The following is a 21,275-nucleotide window of genomic DNA, read 5'->3' on the forward strand; positions in this document are numbered from 1 at the left end:
TATATATAGTATATACATAAGTCACTCATTATACTTATGTTATATTTCAAGTTTCATATTATTGTTAGGATAGTTGCAAGAATTATTCAGAACTTGTCAAGTCAATCACTGTATTGTCATGATAATGTCTTGTATAGTTGTCAAATCTAAGAGCTGCTATTATATGTGCATATTTATGCTCAAATAAGGTCAGTGTCAATATGTCAATTTGTCATACACAGTTAATGTACATGTTTCCATAGTTAATACAATCAGGTTATTGTATTATTGTTACAATCCTTAATTCATCATAATGAATGACATAGTTCCACTACTAAATGATATAAAAAATAGCACTACTTATTACTTTGTTGAGTACCTTCAATTCTCAAGAGGAGAAATCATTGCCAAGTAGGTCAAACCCTTAATCATTCAAAGTTATGAATACTACAAAGAGTTGCCCAACGAATTCCAAATGTAAACAAAAATAACCAAGAATAGACTTTAGAACAATCATAACGTAATTCACTGTCCTAGTCAAACAAACCACACAAGAAATACGATGTCATGACAAGAACCTATGTCCTAAAAATTGTTGCCTTAATAGGAACCTAACACACATGATACACTACCTCAATTCAAGCCATAATAGAATTAATATAATTTGATGCCCTAGAATTGAAGTTTATAACAGTTCTTCAAGCCTTAAACCAATTAAAGAAAGAAACAAAGCCAAATGAGTCTATGCCCAAAAGAAACCAAAAACCAAGAAGCAAATACAATACAAATACCCTTCTACATAGGTCTGAATGCCTTTAGGTCTGCTATAAATGAAATGATCCTGAGAGCCAAGAAAAAAGAAACCTTGATTTAGAGAAGGCTTGAAGCTTACCTCAAATTCGAAGTGTATAGGTCCCGTTTTATTCATCAAGGAGAGCGACCAACACTTAAAAGGAACCTCCAACCCAAACAAAAATCATAACCAAAAAACCAAATTAATTTGTTGTTTTGTTCCTCCTTTTGAACTTCTTTGTTGGTCTTCCCTTGAAATCCTTTGTTGTCTTATTTCAGTTAAGTGGAATTATTTCAGAGCAAACGTCATAAAATAGTTTGTTGAAATGATAATTTTGGAGGAGTATACATGGTCTTTTTATAGGCTTATGTGTGGGTATAATAGGGACTCCTATTAGCATTGCGATTTCCTTTTACAAGACCACAAAATCACTTTTATTTTGATGATATAAATTACGTATATGTTTGGATTGACGTGTATTCATAAAGTTTATTGACTTGGATATTTTTGAAGTCTTAGGGGCTTTGTTAGGTAGGCCTTTTTATGATATACCTTACATACATGTTTGGAGTGACACATGTTCATAAAGTTTATTTACTTTGATAGTTTTGAAGTCTTAGCTAGGGGCTTTGTTAGGTAGGAGTTTTTAGGATACTTTAAAAATAATTTACTTTTTAATAAATTAATTTAATTTAATATTTATTAACAAATTTTTTGCTTAAGCTCTAATGAATTTGTACGCTAACCCTCTTTGGTGTGTTTTGTAGGTGACACATGAGTGTATTAAGTCAATGATTGATTTATTGTCTTTGGTTTTTGAAGTTATGTAACTTATATGGGGTGATATTACAGTGATAAAAAATTCCATATGTTGACAACCATAGGAGGAGGTGTCATGTCACTACCCCTGGGGTTTTAGCTAAAAGACTAGGAAAAAATTGGGCTCACTAACTATAATTGTGAATATCTCTCAGACCAAGAGACCTCTCGGGGCATACCACATATCAACATAAACATATTTTCAAGGAGAATTTAATGGAATAGATATTTAACCCAAACTCAATGATTTCACCTATCAAAAACCCTAGAAAAATTCAGGGCACATCTGCATTCAAGGGAACCCAAAACCTAGGAATTAGGTTTTTAACCATTCAACAATATAATTTCCATCTTGATGTAATCCCACAATTACTAAGAAGTGTTCATTAACCATTTGACATCAATGAAGGGTGCTTTTGGTCAAATTCGCACCCAATCAACTCCATGGATTGACATCAATGACAACACCATCCAACAATCTCCCCCTTTTTAATTGATGGAAACACATGTATTCTTCTTGCAAGTACAACTCCCCTACGTTCATGCTTCAACTCCTTCTCAGGTTTTTCTCTCCCCATTTGACATCAATGGCAAAAGGTTACTCCCTTTGAGATTTTTCTTACTTCATGTACTGGACTTGTTATCTACCTATGATCCCCGTGACAAGAAGCCTTCTTGTAATAATTTATCAATGAAAATCCATGTGGACTTTTCTTTTGTATGTGCTTCCCTTGAAGAGAAAACTTCCTTTGTGAGCCAATTATCCTTCAACTTTTCTTCTCCCCATGAACCTGTAATAATATTGCCATCTTGTTCAAATTATCTGTCTGTCAATCATAGACTTGTGCCATAAACTGCTTCATAGACTCCTCTTCAAATTTCAAAGAGTTAAGGAGCTAAATCATTTAGAATAGCAAGTCATCCAATAGACCATCTTGACTTGAGTCATTAACCAAAGTAACTGTTGATTCCTTATGACCCATTACAAATCCTGAAAGAATAACTACTGAGACCTTCTTACCTTCTTTCTTTTCTTGCTTATGTTGTACTTGTTCATCATGTACATGTTTTATTTCCCAAGCCTTCTTATTCTCGTCGTCAAGATTTTAATTCATTGTTGATTCCATCTTGTACCTACAATGAAGAGCTATGTGCCCATATTTATGACATTTGTAACATTCAATGTCATTCATAGAAGATCTTGTTTGGTGTTTGTCTCATGATCCTACAAACTTGCTTCTAGGGTTTTTCCGATAATAGTTGTACTGGCCATAAACTTCAAATTCCTAGCCATATGTCCATAGTTAGCACATAAAAATAAATAAGTACTAAATAAATGTGCATACCTGAATGGTTCATTTAGATGCAATGGTCCTTGATAATTTTACTTGTCAGTAACTTTACAATCCCTGGCCATATGTCCATAGTTAGCACATGAAAAAAATAACCATTCAATACATGAACATACCTAGAAGATTTATCATTATTCTTTTGAAGTGGTGTTTTATTCCGTTTTCATCCTTTTCTCTCGACTGCGTTGGTATTTTTATTTGGTGTTGCAACATTCTTCTTTGACTTTTCACTTAGATCAACTTCCTTCTTAGAATCATCCTGTGAAGATGTAGAGCTTGTACCTTCATCAACTGGATCTTTACCAACTTTAATTGCCTTCATTTTTGCTAAATCTATCTAAGCTTGCAAGTGTTATTTTTGTGATCCCTTGAGTTTGTCGATCTCATCAGAGGTTGCATCAAGTTCTTCTTGATTTTGAGCAAGATATTCTTGAAACCATCTTTTCAAGATCTCCCTTTTTTTCCTGCCTCCTCAACCTGTAGCTTGAGAAGAATGGTCTTCTCTATTGCTTTATTGAGAACTTGTATATGTTCCTTTTTCTCCTCATTTTCAATCCTGATCCTGCTTAGTTCAGCTCAATAGGTTTCCAATTCCTTTTTCTTTTGGTCAACTGCAGATATGTATCTTTGATTAGATTCCTTCCTTTCAATTTTTTCTTCCTGCATTTGTTGTGTGAGGCTAATAATCTCTGCAAATGTTGTGCCAAGTTCTTGTTTCTTATATTGGACTTATCTCTTAAGGTCTTGTGTCTCTATATTCTTGACTTCTTCCAATTGAGTTATAAAACTACTAATCATCTTCTTAGACTCTTCATTTTCTCTGACGAGTTCTTTTGATGTCTCAATTCTGCTTCCAAAAGTCTTATCTTTTCCTTATAACCTTTAAGTTCTTTCATCAGCTTGATCACTTGATTTTGAAACTCTGTTTTAATCATTTCTCCCATTTCTTCATCATAATCAGAAGGATCCAAATTTTCAATAACATCTTGACCTGATTTCTTTGTTGAATAGAGATTATGAAACTTTTCCCAAAGAGCTTTAGCTGTTGAACATTGACCAACTTTGGTTTTCACAGAATTGGGAAAAACATTCAAAATTACATTCATGGCCTTTGAATTGTACCTTTTAGCTTCATCGGTAGATGTGTCTCCAAAAAAAATTGATACCCATACTCCATGTGCCTACAAATGTACTTCCATCCTAGATTCCCATATCTAGTAATTATCTGCAACAAAATCAGGGGCTGGTACACAATACTCACGTTCTTCATATTTTGTGTACTTGGACCTTCCATTGAAATCCTAGCAACCTACTTCTTTGACCTTCCCATCTCTATGCTTTGAAAACTGCCTTCCATCGGTTAACCTGTTACTGAAGGAACCCAGCTGATGGGCCTCTAAATTAGACATAAGTTAAGGCCCATGGCTCTAAATTATACATAAATTAAGGCCCATCTGACCATCCTTCAACACATTAAACCTCTATTTTTTGCATTAGATAATGTTTTCTAACTTTAGTATGTTCATTAGGAAGGTTTATAGATAATTGCATACTTGTGCCTAATATTATCTATTTTTGTGGAATATTGTGAGAATATTGCGCAGATTATGGAGATTTGGAGGAGGAGATAATATAGGGACCTGCTCCCTACTATAGGAGGGTCAATATTAAATAATAAATCAACAATATATTATGGAATTATGGCATAGATTGTGGAGCTCCAATGATTGAGAAAATCTAGGAATGGGTTCCTTTCCATTTAATGAAGATTCCTAGTATTGGGAACTAGATCCACTAATCAAGGTATTTTGGTGGGGAAAGATTTCTCCTTTCATGGGTAATGATTTCTAATCATTTTTTATAAGTACAAAGTCAAATTTTCTTCTGGGGTTGATTTTTATTAGTCTTCTTATGGAGAGAACTTGTATTTTTGCAGCTCCATTGTCATTTCTTGCAGGGATGTAATTGTATTGATGGAAATAATGAATATTGGTGTCATGTTCAGCTTTTAAATCGTGGACCCCTTCACAAGACTTTGATTTTACTTGGGCTTGGCCATCCTAGGAGCCTCAAAGCCCTTTTGTATCATTTACTTTTCTTCCTTTCACTTCTTATTCACATGCATATCTTGTTCTTGTCTTTTTTTATTTCTGCATTTAGTATTATTGATTTCTTGTTGTAGGATTGAGTTAAATAGTTGAAGTAAGTTACTTTGTAGGATCAAAGGAATCATTTCTTCATTGGAAAAAATTTGGAAGGTCATAGTAATCATTGAGTTACTTGGATTAGTTTTCTTATTCCCAAATATAAATTTTTGGAAGTCTTTGTAGCAAATAATAGTAAATTTATGATATTTTTTAGAGCATGATAACCATCTTCAATCGAGTTGATTTCAATTGAATTAGATAAAAAAACATTCTAGTTAATAACAAAAATTACCCCATTTCATTTTCACTTGATTAGGTTAGACATTTGATAGATTTACTAGCTCACTAGTTCTCGAGTTTCTAGATTTTAGACTAGTAATTTTCTTCCATTTTTTAGCATGGGTTAATAGAGGTATTTATGAGTGATTCCACTTGGGATGGAGACGTAAGACATCGTAGTCAATAAAAAAATTCATCCCATCCAGTTTGGATTTGAGTTGGTTGGTCATTCGGTGAATTATAACTCCCTATAGAAAATATGTTGTTTCTTATAGTAAACTACAGGAAACCATGTAGTAGCCTTCCAACATGCATATACTTGCCCAGATTCACTCAAGAAGCTTGGTTATTTTCCATTAGGGTTGAATAAAGACCCCTAGGCTTGAAATCAATGATTAGGAAATAGTAAAGACCACTTAGGACTTGCCACTTTACCCATGCAAAATATTTCAACGATTTGGGCTAATGGACAAATTTATGAAATAGATAATACAATGATGATTGCCGCATCCAATGAACTCTGTTAATGGATCTCAAATATTTGAAAGGTAATGGTTGAAATTTAGTTCATGATATTTTATTTATGCAATTAGAATAGGTTTCTTTCCTTGTATTTTCTTTCTTGCAATAGGTTAAGGTTTCCATTTCGAGCATTTTATTTTCTGCAACTAGTTTAGGATTTGATTTCATTACATGCACTCCATTACATGATGACAGCGAAGGAAGGACACATTATATGTTGCCCATATATTGTTGATACCTCTTAAGTTTGTACGAACCTCGAGTTGATAATTAAAGTTGGTAGCCTTGGGAGCAGCAACATTTATGTTGCAATACCGAGGCTCATCTCTTTTTGGCGCAGTTGCCAAGGATGTGTCAAAGTATGCATTGTTTTCTTCCCTAGTTCCTTCATTTATTTTTAATTTTTGAAACAACAAAAAAAGATTTTAATTAGGCATATTTCATTTCAAAAACAGAAAAGTGCATCGCATTAGTGTTTTCATTCAATCATAAAAACAAAAAAAATCTCCAACACCAACCCACCCACCAATTTGATCACATGGTGCAGTAAGAGCCACATCACCATCCACTTTTGTAGGTAGAAGAAGAAGATATGGAAAATAATGTTGAAGAAATGGATGGAGATAATGACAATGAGGAAGATCCTCTTGGATTTCCCATTCAAGAGACTGATGGTAGTGTGCACATGAAGAAAATCACTCCATCTTTTCTTCCAAAATTTCATGGTCTAAGGTCAGAGGATCCGGAAAAATTTCTCTTTGAATTTGAAATCATTTGTAGATCTTATGGTTATTTATTAAACACTCAAAAATTGAATTTTTTTCGGCAATATTGAAGGATAGAGCTCTTAAATGGTTCATGAGTTTAGGGACTAATTCAATAAGATCATGGAATGAAATACAAAAGCTATTTCTAGAAAAATATAAAGATCATGATCTTAAAGAAGAAGCCTTTAGAATGAATAAAAAATAAGATGAAGGTCTAGAGGATCTAATATAGAGGTTCATGTATAATGTTAAGAGGGAAAAACTACATCATTTAAGATCCGACACACTAAAAACCCTCTTACTTAGAACAATTAGGGATGAATGGATTGATCTCCTTGATCTCATGAGAAGAGGTTATGTATACCAATTATCATTTGAAGAAATTTGTGGAACATGCAAACACATATCAAGACGAAGGGCAAGAGTAAGTCAGTCAGAACCAAGATCGGTAAATCAAGCTAAACTTAGAAACTTGCTTGATAACTTTAAAACATAAATTCCTAGAAATCTATGTGAACAAGTAGAAATGTTAAGAATACAAAATGAGAAAAAAGAATATGTTGATATTTGTGTTTTCCATGCAGAATCACATGATGTTAAATATTGCCCCTCATTACCAAGGTTGAAGGAAGTTTACCAAGAGGACAATGGAGTAAGTCAATTTCCAATGCTACTATGTTATGTAGCTCCAAGAGGACAATGAAAACTTATTCAACCTGATATGATGCAATATCCTAATTCAAAATTTGAAGCTTATGCACATCCATCTCAAAGTAATTGGAACACACCCTTTCCTTCAAAAACTTGGCCATCTCAATGCCAAAACCAATCTTGGAAACAAGGTTGGCAAGGAACTTATGGGAGTCATCTAAAATATCCTCAATATCCTCCATATCTAACTCCACCCTATCCCTACCATCCGCCTTCACCACAACCACAATCCCAACCACATCCATCTCATAGATCCACTCCCACTCAACTACCTCTACCACCATTTCCGAACCCACACAATGATGTAGCTCATCCCACTTACAATGTTGAGGTACAACACTTCCAAACATCTCGTCTTGATCTAAATGGTATTCATCTTAGCTTAGGAAGAGTATCACGAAAAAGAGTTTCTCTTGATATCATTGAAGAACAACATACAAAAAAAAGAAGATTCAAATGAGAAGACCAAAGAATCATGGGTTACACTTGACAAAGAGTAGACATCAAAATCAGAGATTGGGAAAGTTCCCTCATGTTTACCATCAGACACTATATGTGTTCAAGAGAATAATCATAAAAAAGAAGAAGACCTGAATTTCATGGAATAAGAAGACATCCAAGGTGAGCCAAATCAACAAGTGGACAAGGAGCATCACAACTATATTGAAATATAGTTCCAACAAAGTGTCAAGTTGCAGCAACCCACTCTTCTTCAACAATTCCTGATCTCATCTCAATCAAAGAAGTTGGTCTCTCATACGAAGGTACCTGTCAAAGCATATATTTCAAGCCTACGCATTAGTTTATTTGTCATCTCGATGTGCAATTGGCTTCATTGTAAGTATTCCTACACTTGAAAATAATTTTGTTTTGTTCAAGTAGAGTAGGATAGGAAAAGAAATAAAAAATGAAAAATAAGAGAAAAAATAAAATCTCAGGTGAAAATCTCCTTTGAGGCACTTAAGAGTGGCTCATTGATTGAAAACCTCCATGAGGCATTCAATGGGTTGGGAAAAAATAAAAAGAAAATATCCTAGGTGAAAACCTCCTTTGAGGCGCCTAGGCAGACCTACTAGTTGAAAACCTCATTGAGATGGCTAGTAGGCCTAGAAGAAAAAAATAGAAAAAAAATAAAAAATATTTGCTCCATGTATCTCTCTGATGAATGCATGAGCTCTCCAACATCTGAAAGCAACAAATACAAGTTGGCAGCAAAGAAAAGAAAAAAATGGTCAAATTTCTAGTGAAAGGAAGTCAAACTTGGACTTTCTCCTCTTTTTCTCAAATTCCCCAGAAAAGCCAAGGCCATGCCAACCCATCACCCTCATCTATTTCCACCATCTACCCATCATTCAAAATATTTTCCCAATCATTTTCCTTGATATCCTAAAATACTACGAGAATGCTCTGTTTTACTATAGGAATTATAAACACATAGAGCAAAAAATTATTTTTGTCATATTTTGAAAACCATGCATCTATTTGCCAATCTATTTTAGGTGGAGATGCATATGGATTATAGTAACATTCTCAAGTGATTTCAACAAATTCCAATGAATAATTTTGAGAAATCGACCTTAATAACCTACAACCAATTTTGAATCTTCTCAATATTTGTGCATCAATTTGCAGATTTGTTTCATGGGGATATGCATCTAGATGATGGTAATGTGCCCAAGCAATTTCAGCAAATTCCAGTGCACAATTTCCAGGAAATCGACCTCCATCAACTTCAACCTTTTTTACTTTTTCTGTATATTCGTTCATCCAATGGCCATTTTTTTTATGGGGGGGACCATAAGGATGATGGAAACACGCTCATAGAATTTTAGGTCAATCCATTCTATTGTTTGAGAGATATGGAAAAAACAAGGCTGCTACAAGGTTTCATGTAGTACTACAGGATGTCCTATTTTACTACAAGAAACAAGTTGAAAGCTAAAGGAAGGTACGAAAGGTGAAATAAAGTATGGGAAAGGTGCCTAATGGTAGAATAAGGTATAGGGGAGGTGAACATCACCCATGGCCAAGCTCATCACTCCAAGAAGGCAAAATTTGACTAAGATAGCTTGCTCATGGTAACTAGAAGATAGAGGTTTAGAATCACCAAGCTATGAAGACCTGTGTAGAAGAAAACAAAGTAAATTATCACCTTCAGAGGACCATGGATCAATCATCAACTCAGCAGCAACATACATGCCTCTCCATCAAACATCAGGTAGGTACAAATATGAAACATTCTTGACCTCTTCTCTTGAGCATATTATAGTTAGAAATTTGTTGTCAATGCATGAGAGATGAGGTTTTATAAACTAAGGATGATTCAGCAGTCTCGACCATCTTTAACTAGTTAATTGCAACTCACTCCTTCACTCATGCAATGTGGAAAAGCCAAATTAGGAAGGGTGATGATTTCAAGAAATGGGGACAGCAATTAAAAGAAGAAATTTCTGCAAAGGCCAAGTCACCACAACACTCCAAGCCCTCCATCCACTTCATATCCACTATCTATCCATCATTCATCCATCCCATTTCATAAGAAAAAAATTAACATTTTTCAAGAACAAACCCTACACTCTATCTCACCCTGAAAATTTCTTGAAAAAAACACACAGAGCACATCCTCTCCATTTTCACAAACCTACACTACTCCCTCTGAGCCATAGCATCATCCTCCAACCCTCTACATCATTTCACATCACTCTCATACAGTTAGAAGACCCTGAAAGAGAAGGAATGATTGCTACAGGAAGGTAGAATGCTGCTACAAGAAGGAAGAAAGGAACAAATTGTGCTAAAACCCAAAATGGCAGTGCCTAAGAGAGACCTAATCAAAATAGAGAACTCCAAGGCCATTAGGAAATCATCTAGGCCACAAAAGAGAAGAAGAAGGAAACAAAAGGCAAGAAGGCATTCACCATAAAAATAGAACTCAAACTACAGTGATGAAAAAAGGATTTCCAAGAGGTCTCTAATCTCTTTCTATATTTTGTCCAAGGCCTAAAAGATGTTATAGAAATGGGAGAAAGGCATGGAAGTCAAGTTGAGGACCTACCCTAGGCTCAGACTATCATTTATTCTCAAAACATGTTTAAACAGAGTTTCCTGTAGTACTACAGGAACTACTAAAGGTTTCCCTGTAGTACTATAGGAACTGCTACAAGGTTTCTTGTAGTTAATACATGAATTACTATAGGATGTCCTACTTCTCATATAAAGGCGTTTTGAAGGTTTCAAAGGTGTCCAAATGGTGGAAAAGGTAGAGGAAGGTTGGAAAAGGATGGGGAAGACCTTGCCAAATTGAAAAATATTCAAGAACCCATCTTGAATAAGGGAAAGAAGGCATGCTAACGGTCTCAAGAAACACTGTGATTTTTCTATGCATAAACAATTTAGGAAAAATTAGTGAAAATGGAACACATATTCCAAGGTCATGGGACACATATTCCAAGTTGAATGGTGGGGAAAACATCCTAGTTGCATGTATGTTTTACACACTTGTTTTGGCATGCATGGCATATGCATGTGGTTTATTGGTCATGATCTGACATTGGCATGGAGGATTTCTTGGATTGAAAATGGATTTTCCTAGCCTTTCCATTTTCGGGATAGCCATGGTGTTGTGGGTTCATTTATTTTCTTTTCTGGTTACTTCTCATGATTCCTTTAGCTTGGGTTGAGACACTAGTTCCTGGAGCCTTGGCTGGAAAAAGACTCTAGAGCCCTGTAACAGTTCGGGTTGAGTTACTAGTCTTGGAGCCTTGGTTGGAGAAACTCTCTAGAGCCCAACGATAGTTGTAGGTTGAGTTACTAGTCTTGGAAGCCTTGGTTGGAAGAAATGCTCTCAAGCCCTAGAAGGCTTGGATAGAGACCAATCTGGTGATGGTATGTGATGTTCGACCATGAGGTGGAATCAATGTTTGATGGGTTGAGGTGTTTTGGCTCTGGAAGTCCTGGTTCTATTTTGATTGATTGTTTCATGAGATCCCACATTCATGCTTGGAATATGGCACGAGGGTGACTGGCTGAAGAGATATTTTCTCAACCATGCCTATGGTCAGGTGGTTGGTGGAACTCCCAAACCTTGTTGGCCTTTGCATCATTAATATAAGGCTATTTCTCCTTGTTAATTCATTAGTATTATACTGGCTTATATGTGGATTATATGGCCATTGTTTCCTTGGTATTTCTGTTGTTATTATGTTGGTTATGAACATATATTATGGTAGTGGCTATGTATGGTTCTCAGTTCTCATCATGTTTTTACTTATAAATGAATGAACAATGTATCTGTGGCCTAATAGATGAAATTGCATATAATGTATTGAGGCATCAAATATTCTTAGTGATTCTTAGATAAGTATGAGACCCATATGCTCAGTTCTATTTTTAAGACTTATAGCTTTGATGTTGTGACATGTTTGACGAAATGGTTGTCATGGTTAGTAGGGGTCCAATCTAGTCGTTGTTGATATTTTTGCAAATTTATCTTTGTTTTGTTGTGAAATTTCATTTCTTAAGGTGTCACTGAGTTCTGGGCAGTGATCTGGGCTCTCGGCCTGAACATTTGGCACAAATCCCAGAGTCACAGGCACAACACTAAGGAAAAAAAGTCCCAAGACGCTCCCTTTCCCTTGCTATGGGAGTGTCTCGAGCCTCCTAGACACATCCTGGTCCATATCGAGGGAGCGTCCAGGGGTTTGATGCATTAAAACTTTAGTTGGTCTCAGGGGCTAGTTACCTGAGTGGTTGGGATGGCTCCTGGGACTTTTGTTGCTGATGTGGAAGGTCACTGTGACATGTTTCGTTAGTTCTACTTCCTTAACTTACACACAGGGAGTTGAATCATATCATAGTAACTTCTCATCACATTTTTACCTTGGTTGGGCAGTTACTTAGGTAGATGTGGGAGGAGGGTGTTACATAGTGGTATCATAGCATGGCTCACCCCTAGGACTAGATGGGTGGTGTGTTGGTCATCCATTCATGTCAGTTGCATATGTGTTCTTTATGCTTGTAGTCCATGTGCTTGTTGCATTTGCATGGTGTTTATCATGGTTGTAGTGATGTCACTAGGTGAGGGTTGATGGTGTTGTTATGGGATGTGTTTTCATGAGTGTATGGTTGTATATGCATTTGTTATGCATGTCGGTGCCTATATGTTGTTATGTATGCATTTTCATGGTGAAGGTTGTTGTGCATGAGGTCATTGTATGTTATGAAACCAACTCAAGAAAAGATAGAAAAGATAGATCAACGCCTTAGAATTCAGCCTCTTCGAGGGGGCAACCCCCTTTACATTACATAAATGAACAATTCTTGGATGATACAAATGAAAAGACCTCTTTTCTATATATAGGAGTCTAAGGGGTCATAACATAATCAGAGCCGACACAACAATAATAATGTAAGGGCACAATAATAACAATAGTGGGCTTCTATGGGGTACAATAGTAACAATATGGGCACTACATGGGTACATCAATATAATAAGTGGGTTGTACTAATAACAATAAGGGGTTACACTAGTAGTATAGGGGCCTAACATGCCCCTCTCCTTCAAAAAGCATTGTCCTCAATGCTTGAGTAGTTCTTGATGCTTTGTATAAAATTCTTGTCCTCCCATGTGGAATCTTCAACGGGTAAGTTCTTCCACTTGATGAGATACTCTGAAATTGATCGATTTCGTAGCTGTCGGGTTCTGGTTTCTGTGACTGCTCCAGGTTCCAATATGATTTTTCCTTCCTCTTCAATTTCTGGCAATATTGTTTGAACTGGGATCTTTTGCAGCTTTTGAATAAGTGGCCATACTTCTTTGTCCTTCTTCCATTCATCCCTTGCTTCGTTTATCCAATCTGGTTGGATAATAGAAATAGCACAAAACAATGCTTCCACATCCTCGTCCTTGAAGAGTCTTCCCATTCGGTAAGGTCGCCATTTTTTAAGTGCATGTAGCGTTGCCAACATTTCCTTCTCATAAATAGCTTGCTTTAGATGTAGCAGTAAAAATACCCAATCACCTACATCAAAACATTTTTCACTATGATGTTGATCTACCTGTTGTTTCATTTGATTTTGAACCGAAGTGGCGTTATCCTTTAAAAGTTGGAGAACTTGTTGTTGATGCTCGATGTGATCTTTCACTGCTTGAACCTTTTTCTTCTTGATATGTCCTTCTATATTTAGAGCTTGAGGGGTGGTAATTTCTTCCAATCCTTTACAAGATATGGTCGGATTCATTTCTTGACGCTCGATGTGATCTTTCACTTCTTGAACATTTTTCTTCTTGATATGTCCTTCTATCTTGATAGTTTGAGGAGTGGTAATTCTAACCAATGAATTACAAGATATGGTTGGATTCATTTCTTCTTTCTTGATGTGATCTTTCACTTCTAGCACCTTTTTCTTCTTGATATGTCCTTCTATCTTGAGAGTTTGGGGAGTGGTCATTCTTGCCAATAGTTTAGAAGATATGGTCTGATTCATTTCTTCTTTCTCTAGGGTTGGATCCTGGCATATATCCTCTTCTTTTGATGTTTCTTGATCCTTTTATTCCTCCTCTTCATACTCTATGTAAAATAATTTCTTCTCAGCACACTTATGACCTTTAGTGCATTTGCTATCGCAATTGTAACAAAGCACTTTTTCTCTTTTTTCTTCCAATTGTTGTGGTGTAACCCTTGTAGGTTGTGGAAGGCTAGGAGAAACAACACTTCCATATTTATAGTTATGAGGGGTAGACTTCATTGTTGCCATAATTTTACTTTCCAATATGTCACAAAGCCCTTTCACTCTTTCCAATTGTTGTGGTGTTGCTCCAAAAAAGGTGTTGCTCTCTGTATCCTCATAATGTGCTATCATTTCCTCCATGAGAATTGACCACGTAACAAGTTGTTTATGAGAACAAAGCCCTTTATACCATAAAAATTGATCCGGTTCTAAATATTGAAATGCAATACATACCTTTTGTAACAGTGGCACACCATGTAGATCAAAATATTTCTCCATCTGAAGTATCCAATTTACCGGATCCTTGCCATCAAACTTCCTCATCTTGTTTTTTCTTGATTTTAGGGCCTCGATATTGAAACAACTATAACTCTATACTTTCGAATATTTAAGTTCTGAAATTGCTACCTGTAGTAGCCCTCTGTGTTCTCTTTCCAATGCCACCAATCTGATCCAAATTGGATTCTCCACGAAAACGTTATGTACAATATCCCAAGATGACCTGATTGTAGACCTTTCCAGAAGAGCGAACTTGTATGAAGTGCCACGTCTCAATTTTTTGACTTTTGGCTTTGAAAAAGATATGCAAGAAACTACAGTCCGTCCTCTTTTTTTACCTTCTTACGAAATTTCAATCCGATCCCCAAAGAGAAAGTTATGACGATTTTCCCCAGGTCACCTGTTTTGAATGTAATTCAGGAGTCTGCAAAAAGACCAACTTCCTCAGATCATATCTCTGCAAATATCGCGCGAAAAGCTCTGAAATTCAGACCCAAGGTTCAGCGCGATTTCTTCTCAAATGGGTTTTTTTGCGACTTCTGAAACATCACAGGAAAAAAGTTATATCGAAAATGCCACGATGACCTGTTTGGAGCAACGAAACCCTAGAATCCAAAGCTCTGATACCAAATGTTACGAAACTAGCTCAAGAAAAGATAGAAAAGATAGATCAACGCCTTAGAATTCAGCCTCTTCGAGGGGGCAACCTCCTTTACATTACATAAATGAACAATTCTTGGATGATACAAATGAAAATACCTCTTTTCTATATATAGGAGTCTAAGGGGTCATAACATAATCAGAGCCGACACAACAATAATAATGTAAGGGCACAATAATAACAATAGTGGGATTCTATGGGGTACAATAGTAACAATATGGGCACTACATGGGTACATCAATATAATAAGTGGGTTGTACTAATAACAATAAGGGGTTACACTAGTAGTATAGGGGCCTAACATTGTATTCAATTAGGTAATCATGATGATATTAGTATGTTATGATGCTAATGTGTTGGCTGATATAGAGTAGGAGATGAAAATCATTAGAATGAGGTTGCGGCATTAGACTTTGAGGTAAGAGAATATCCTCATATAGGTATTGTATATTTGGCATGCATTTATATTAGTTGATGGATTGTTATATGAATTAGGGTTATATACATGTTTTTCATTTATTGTTGTTATGGTTACATGCATGGTAGATGCTAGTGAACCAGTGTGGTCATATGCACATTTTTCAAATAGTCATGAATGATAGTAACTTGTTGTTATATGCATTCTTGTTGTTGTTATGTGATAGTTAGCTTGATGATTATGTTATATGTTGATTGATGAGCATGTTATATGTTAAATTGTTGTTGTTATATGTTAGTTAACTTGATGATTAGGGTTATTACAATAAGGTCTTGATGTTATATGTATCCTACTAAATTGGATTGTGTTATGCAGATGGTTAGGTTTATGACATTCAAGTATGAGTCGAATTATTTGTGACGTTGTGTTTTACTAATCTAGAATGATTGTGCATATGTGATTTTTATGCATGAATGACAATTGTGTATGAGATTATGATGTGAATGTGTTAACTAGTTACTATCATGGATTTCATGACCTTATGTTTGAGTTGATGTGTTGTGAATCTATATCGTGCTACTCTAGATTGATTGTGTAGACAAGATAGCCTCCCCTGAGATACATTAGGGTATGAGTTTTCTTATGTAGTATGCTTGTTGCTTCATTGTTTGATTGTTTCGTCTATTTGGTGTTTGAGTGTTTGGTGTCTATTATGTCATCTAGTTGATTTAACTAACGTGGTACATTTATAGTTTGTTGAATGTTTGATTTATTGCATGATATGAGTACGAGTATATAGGATTACATGAAGGAATGATATTTATTTAAGATCGTTGTACTAACACATGTGTTGAGACAACTAATATATACTTGAGCGTAAGTGTAACAACCCTGGTGAAAATTCCATGTAATAAAAGTAAATAAAGGAAAAATAATAACCACGGATGATGGGACACTTATTACAAGTTGAATATTGGGAAAAATCCTAGTGATGGGGATCACTTGTGGTTGTTTATGGCTAAGGAAATTGGCAAAGGAAATGGCTAAGGATTTGGAAAGGCAAAATAACATTTTTGGCACATTTATTTATGAAAATAATTGAAATTAGGAGAAAAAGAAGGTGAAAGGTTACAGGTTGCATTTGAGGAGGAAAATAAAGAAAAATAATGGAAAAGTGAAGAAAATAGAGGCCTCATTCATAAAAAGGCTTATGAGGATCATATGGTGATATTTTGTCAGTTTAGTTTTGGAGCTCCCTCATTATTCTCTCTCTCTCTCTCACATACTCTTGGAGACTTAGATTTTTATTGGAGAACCCTTGGTGGGTGTGAAATACTTGGATTCTTGGAGAAAGAAGGAAAAGGAAGAGCAAGAAAGCACAAGAGGGCATCAGGATCAACAACTCCATCGGATTTGCTTGTAGGTACCGAGTTGCATGTATGTTTCCTTCACTAGTTTTGGCATCCATGGCATATGAATGTGGATTTTTTGTTATGATCTATCATTGGCATGGAGGATTTCCTAGATTGACAGTGGATTGCCTAGCCTTGCCATTTCCTGGATAGCCATGCTGATTGTGGGTTTACTTTCATTATTGTTTTTGGTTGGTTCTCATGTTTCCTTAGCTTGGGTTGAGTTATTAGTTTCGGGAGGCCTTGGAACAGCTATGGAATCCCTTGGTGGTCTGAGTTACTAGTCCTTGAAACCTTGGTTGGAAAAACAATATGGAAGCCCGATGATAGATGTGGGTTGAGTTACTAGTCCAGGAAGCCTTGGTTGGAACAAACGCTCTAGAAGTCTTGGATGGAGACCAATCTGATGATGGTTTTGTGATGTCTAGCTGTGAGGTGGAATCATTGTTTGATGGGTTGAGGTGGATGGCCTCTAGAAGCCCTAGATGAGTTTTGATTTACTTTTTCTATGAGATCCCACATTCATGCTTGGAACATGGCACAGGGGTGAATGGCTGAAGAGAGATATGGATCAACCATTCTACGATCAGGTGGAATGTGGAAGTCCCATCCTAGGTTTGAATTTTGCTTCATTAATGAAAGGTTATTTCTCCTTGTATTTCTATGTTAATTTTGATGGATTATATATGGTCTATATCGATGTACTTTCATGGGTATTTCTGCTACTATTGTGCTCGTTATGTATGTTTTTTATGACAACATCCATCTATGGCTTTCACCATGTTTTTCCTTGTAATTGAATGATCAATGTATGTATTACCTAATGGATGGAATGGAAGTTGATGTATTGAGGAATCAATGGCTCTTAGCGATTCATAGCTAAGTATGAGACCCATATGCTCAAAACTATTATTTACACCTGTAGATTACATATTCTTGATATGTTTGATGAAATTCCTGTCATGGCTAGTAGGGGTCAAATCAAGGTCTTAAACAAGTATTTTCTTTAGCACTATCATTTCCATGTTATTTCCTATTATGAAGATATGGTTCAATTCTGGGCAGTGACCTAGGCTTTGGGCCTAAAAAAGTGTCTCAAATCCCGGGGCCATTGGCATAGCATTGACTAAATGAGTCTCTAGACATTGGCAGACAAGTTTGCGAGAGTGACTTTGCGTTTTTGGACGTTGTCATGCATATAGCATGAGAGAAAATGAGCCTTAAGTTGTACAAAAGTTTAGTGGGACCCAAGGGAAATTTGTCTTAAGTGTTGGATTAGTTCCTGAGGGTCTTGATGTTGATGTTGATTGTCTGTATGGTGTGTTTCCATCAGTTCCACTTCCTTAATGTGACTCAGGAGGTCAAATCATATCATAGAGGGCCTCTCATTGCATGTTTACCTCGGCTGGCCAGTTGCTTAGATTGATGTTGGAGAAGGGTGTTACAGAGTGGTACCATATCATGGTTCACCCCTCAGACTGGATGGGCTATGTGTTGGTCATGCATGCATTTTAGTTGCATGTGTGTCTCTCACACTTGCATTCCATGTGCTTGTTGTATTTCCATGATGTTGTTCATGGTTGTAGTGATATCGTCATGTGAAACTTGAGGTTATTGTGGTGGAATGCAACGTCATGAGTGTATGATTGGTTACATGTCGATTTATGTCACTTACATGTATTGTTGTAGTGTGCTTGGTTACATTCTTGCATGTTTGGTTACATTCTTCTATGCTTAGTTGCATGGATCATTCTTGTAGGTTTGGTTACAAGTATCATTCATTCATGCTTTATCGTACCTGATTATGCATATGTGTGGATGGTTATGCATCACTTATGCATGTGGTTAAGTGTATAATGATGTAGTGGTTATTGTCATGCATGAGGTTGTGGTGTGTGTTGTTGTTAAGGTCATGCATTAATGACTGGACCCTAGCTAGAATGACAGTTGAATGGTCAAATGCTTATGTATTAAGTTCCTATATGTTGTCATGATTATGTTATACATGTATCAAGCTGATTTGTTGATATTGTAGACAAGGTATCCTCCCTGAGCTATACTAAGGTACGTTGGTTAATTGTGATTTGGTTTAGTTGACACGATATACCTTGCAGGAAGAAATATCAAATGGCTAGCAAGATGGTTGACTACAAAGACACTGAGAAGCTTAAAGGAAGAAATAATGAGTTGTAAGGTAGATAATGATAGAATCATGTAGACACAGGAGAAACAAGCATAAGTATATGTCGTGGTACTTCAGATTTTGTCATATTTGCAGCAATAGAGACCATGTCGAATCAAATATGAGTAGGAGAGAACTAATGGGGCATATGGTAGTCGGTCGCATGGTGGTCATAGATCATATAGAGATGACACAATTAGTGATGGTAGATTGTTGGACACTTCAGATAGAAGAGGGGATAAACACGTATTGTTCTAGTTTTGATTTAGATATGCATCATGATCATCACCGTTATTATCCTTACAGGGGGAGTGATAGGGAATATTTTTCGGATGAGTTTAAGAAAGAAAAGCCACCAACATTTGACGGAGAGATGAATAAATCATAGGATGACGAGGTATGGTTTCTTGGCATGAGGAAATTCTTCAGATTGCATGAGTATTCAGAGAACATGAAAGCTAGAGTGCCTACATTTATTCTCAAAGGTAAAAAAAACATTTGGTGGGAAGATGTGAAGAATTTCATATGCATTCATGAGGAGGATTTGACCTAGAGTGAGTTTGAGTAGATATTAAAGAAGAAGTATTTGTCAAATAGACACTTTGATGATAGAGAAAAATAATTTTATGAGCTAAAGATGGGTTCCATGACAGATGATGAGTACACTAGCAGACTCTTGGAGTTGCTGAGGTATGTGCCTTATTTCATAGAGGAAAAGGCCAAGATTTAGAGGTTTATTAGTGGGTTATCGATGGCATTTAAAGATATAATTGAGTTTGATGAGCCTAGATCATTGGAGTATTTCTTTTGGAAGCTAAGGCATTGATATGAAAAATCAAAGCAAAGAACTAAGAGTAAGCCAAAATAGAGAGGTAATTCAAAGAACAAAGGAAAATGGGGTAGAAAGTGAGCAAGTCCTCATGATAGATGTAACAAGGAGAATGTTGCACCATCTAAGAAGTTCAATGCATTAGCTAAAGGACAAGGATTTCGATCACGAGAACATAAAAAGGAGACATGATGGAAGCCTATAGAGTGTTGAATTTGTAGCAAAGATCATTGCAGGAGAGATTGTCTACAGAATCAGGGTGGTAGACCTTAGATATACAATGCACATGAGGCTCAGACTATTGGGGATGTTGGTCAAAGTATTCCACATATATATGCATCATTGGATAAAAACATGTAGATCATCAAGAATTTATCACTGAGATGGACGTAATCTTTGTGATCAAGTTATTTCTATTTTGATTGAACCGGGATCTAATTATAGCTATGTTAGTATTGACTTGGTGGATAAGTGTGGTTTGAGTAAGGAATTGCATGCAGAGTCTTGGTTAGTGTAGTTGGCTACATGTATGAAGAAGTGAGTTCATCATTGGGTAAGAGCTTGTGCATTTGATTTGAATGGTATGCCTACTATAACACATTTGAATGTATTACCATTGGGTTCATACAGTATGTTGTTGGACATGGATTGCTTGTATCTTCATACAACCAAGATAGTCTGTTATGACAAAGCCATTGAGTGTGTTGATGACAATGGAGAACCAAGAGTCTTACAAGGTAAGAAGAAAGCTACATCAGTTAGGATGGTGACAACTATGCAAGCAAAGCGTAGTCACAGGAAAGGGTGTAAGTTATTTGTAGTGCACATTTCTAGTGATAAGGGTAAGGAAGTTAAGGATATAGATGTGTTGAGTAGGTACCCAGTTTTACAGTAGTTCAAGGATGTATTTCCTGAGGAAATTATAGAGTTTCCACCACAGAGGGAAGTATAATTTTCTATTAAGTTGGTGCCAAGGGCAGCTCCAACATCAAAATCACCTTATAGGATGAGCATACCTGAGTTGGTTGAGTTAAAGTTGCAATTGAAGGAAATGTTGGACAAGGGGTACATTAAGCCAAGTATATGATCATGGGGCACATTGGTATTGTTTGTGAAGAAGAAAGATGGTACTCTCAGATTGCACATTAGCTACATGCATTTAAAAAAAGTGACCATCAAGAATAGGTATCCATTACTGGGGATTGATGACTGGTTAGATGAGTTGAAGGGAGCCGTAGTGTTCTTAAAGATCGACTTGAGATCATGATACCATCAAGTACGCATCAAAGAGGAGGACATTTACAAGATAACTTTCCAGACCAGGTTTAGGCATTATGAGTTTGTTGTAGTTCTATTCGGTTTGACTAATGCTCAACTACATTTAGGTGCTTGATGA

Source organism: Pinus tabuliformis, chromosome 3_1, assembly GCF_031772625.1.
Source record: "Pinus tabuliformis cultivar Carrire ecotype Pingquan chromosome 3_1, CPIR1, whole genome shotgun sequence".
Lineage (NCBI taxonomy): Eukaryota > Viridiplantae > Streptophyta > Pinopsida > Pinales > Pinaceae > Pinus > Pinus tabuliformis.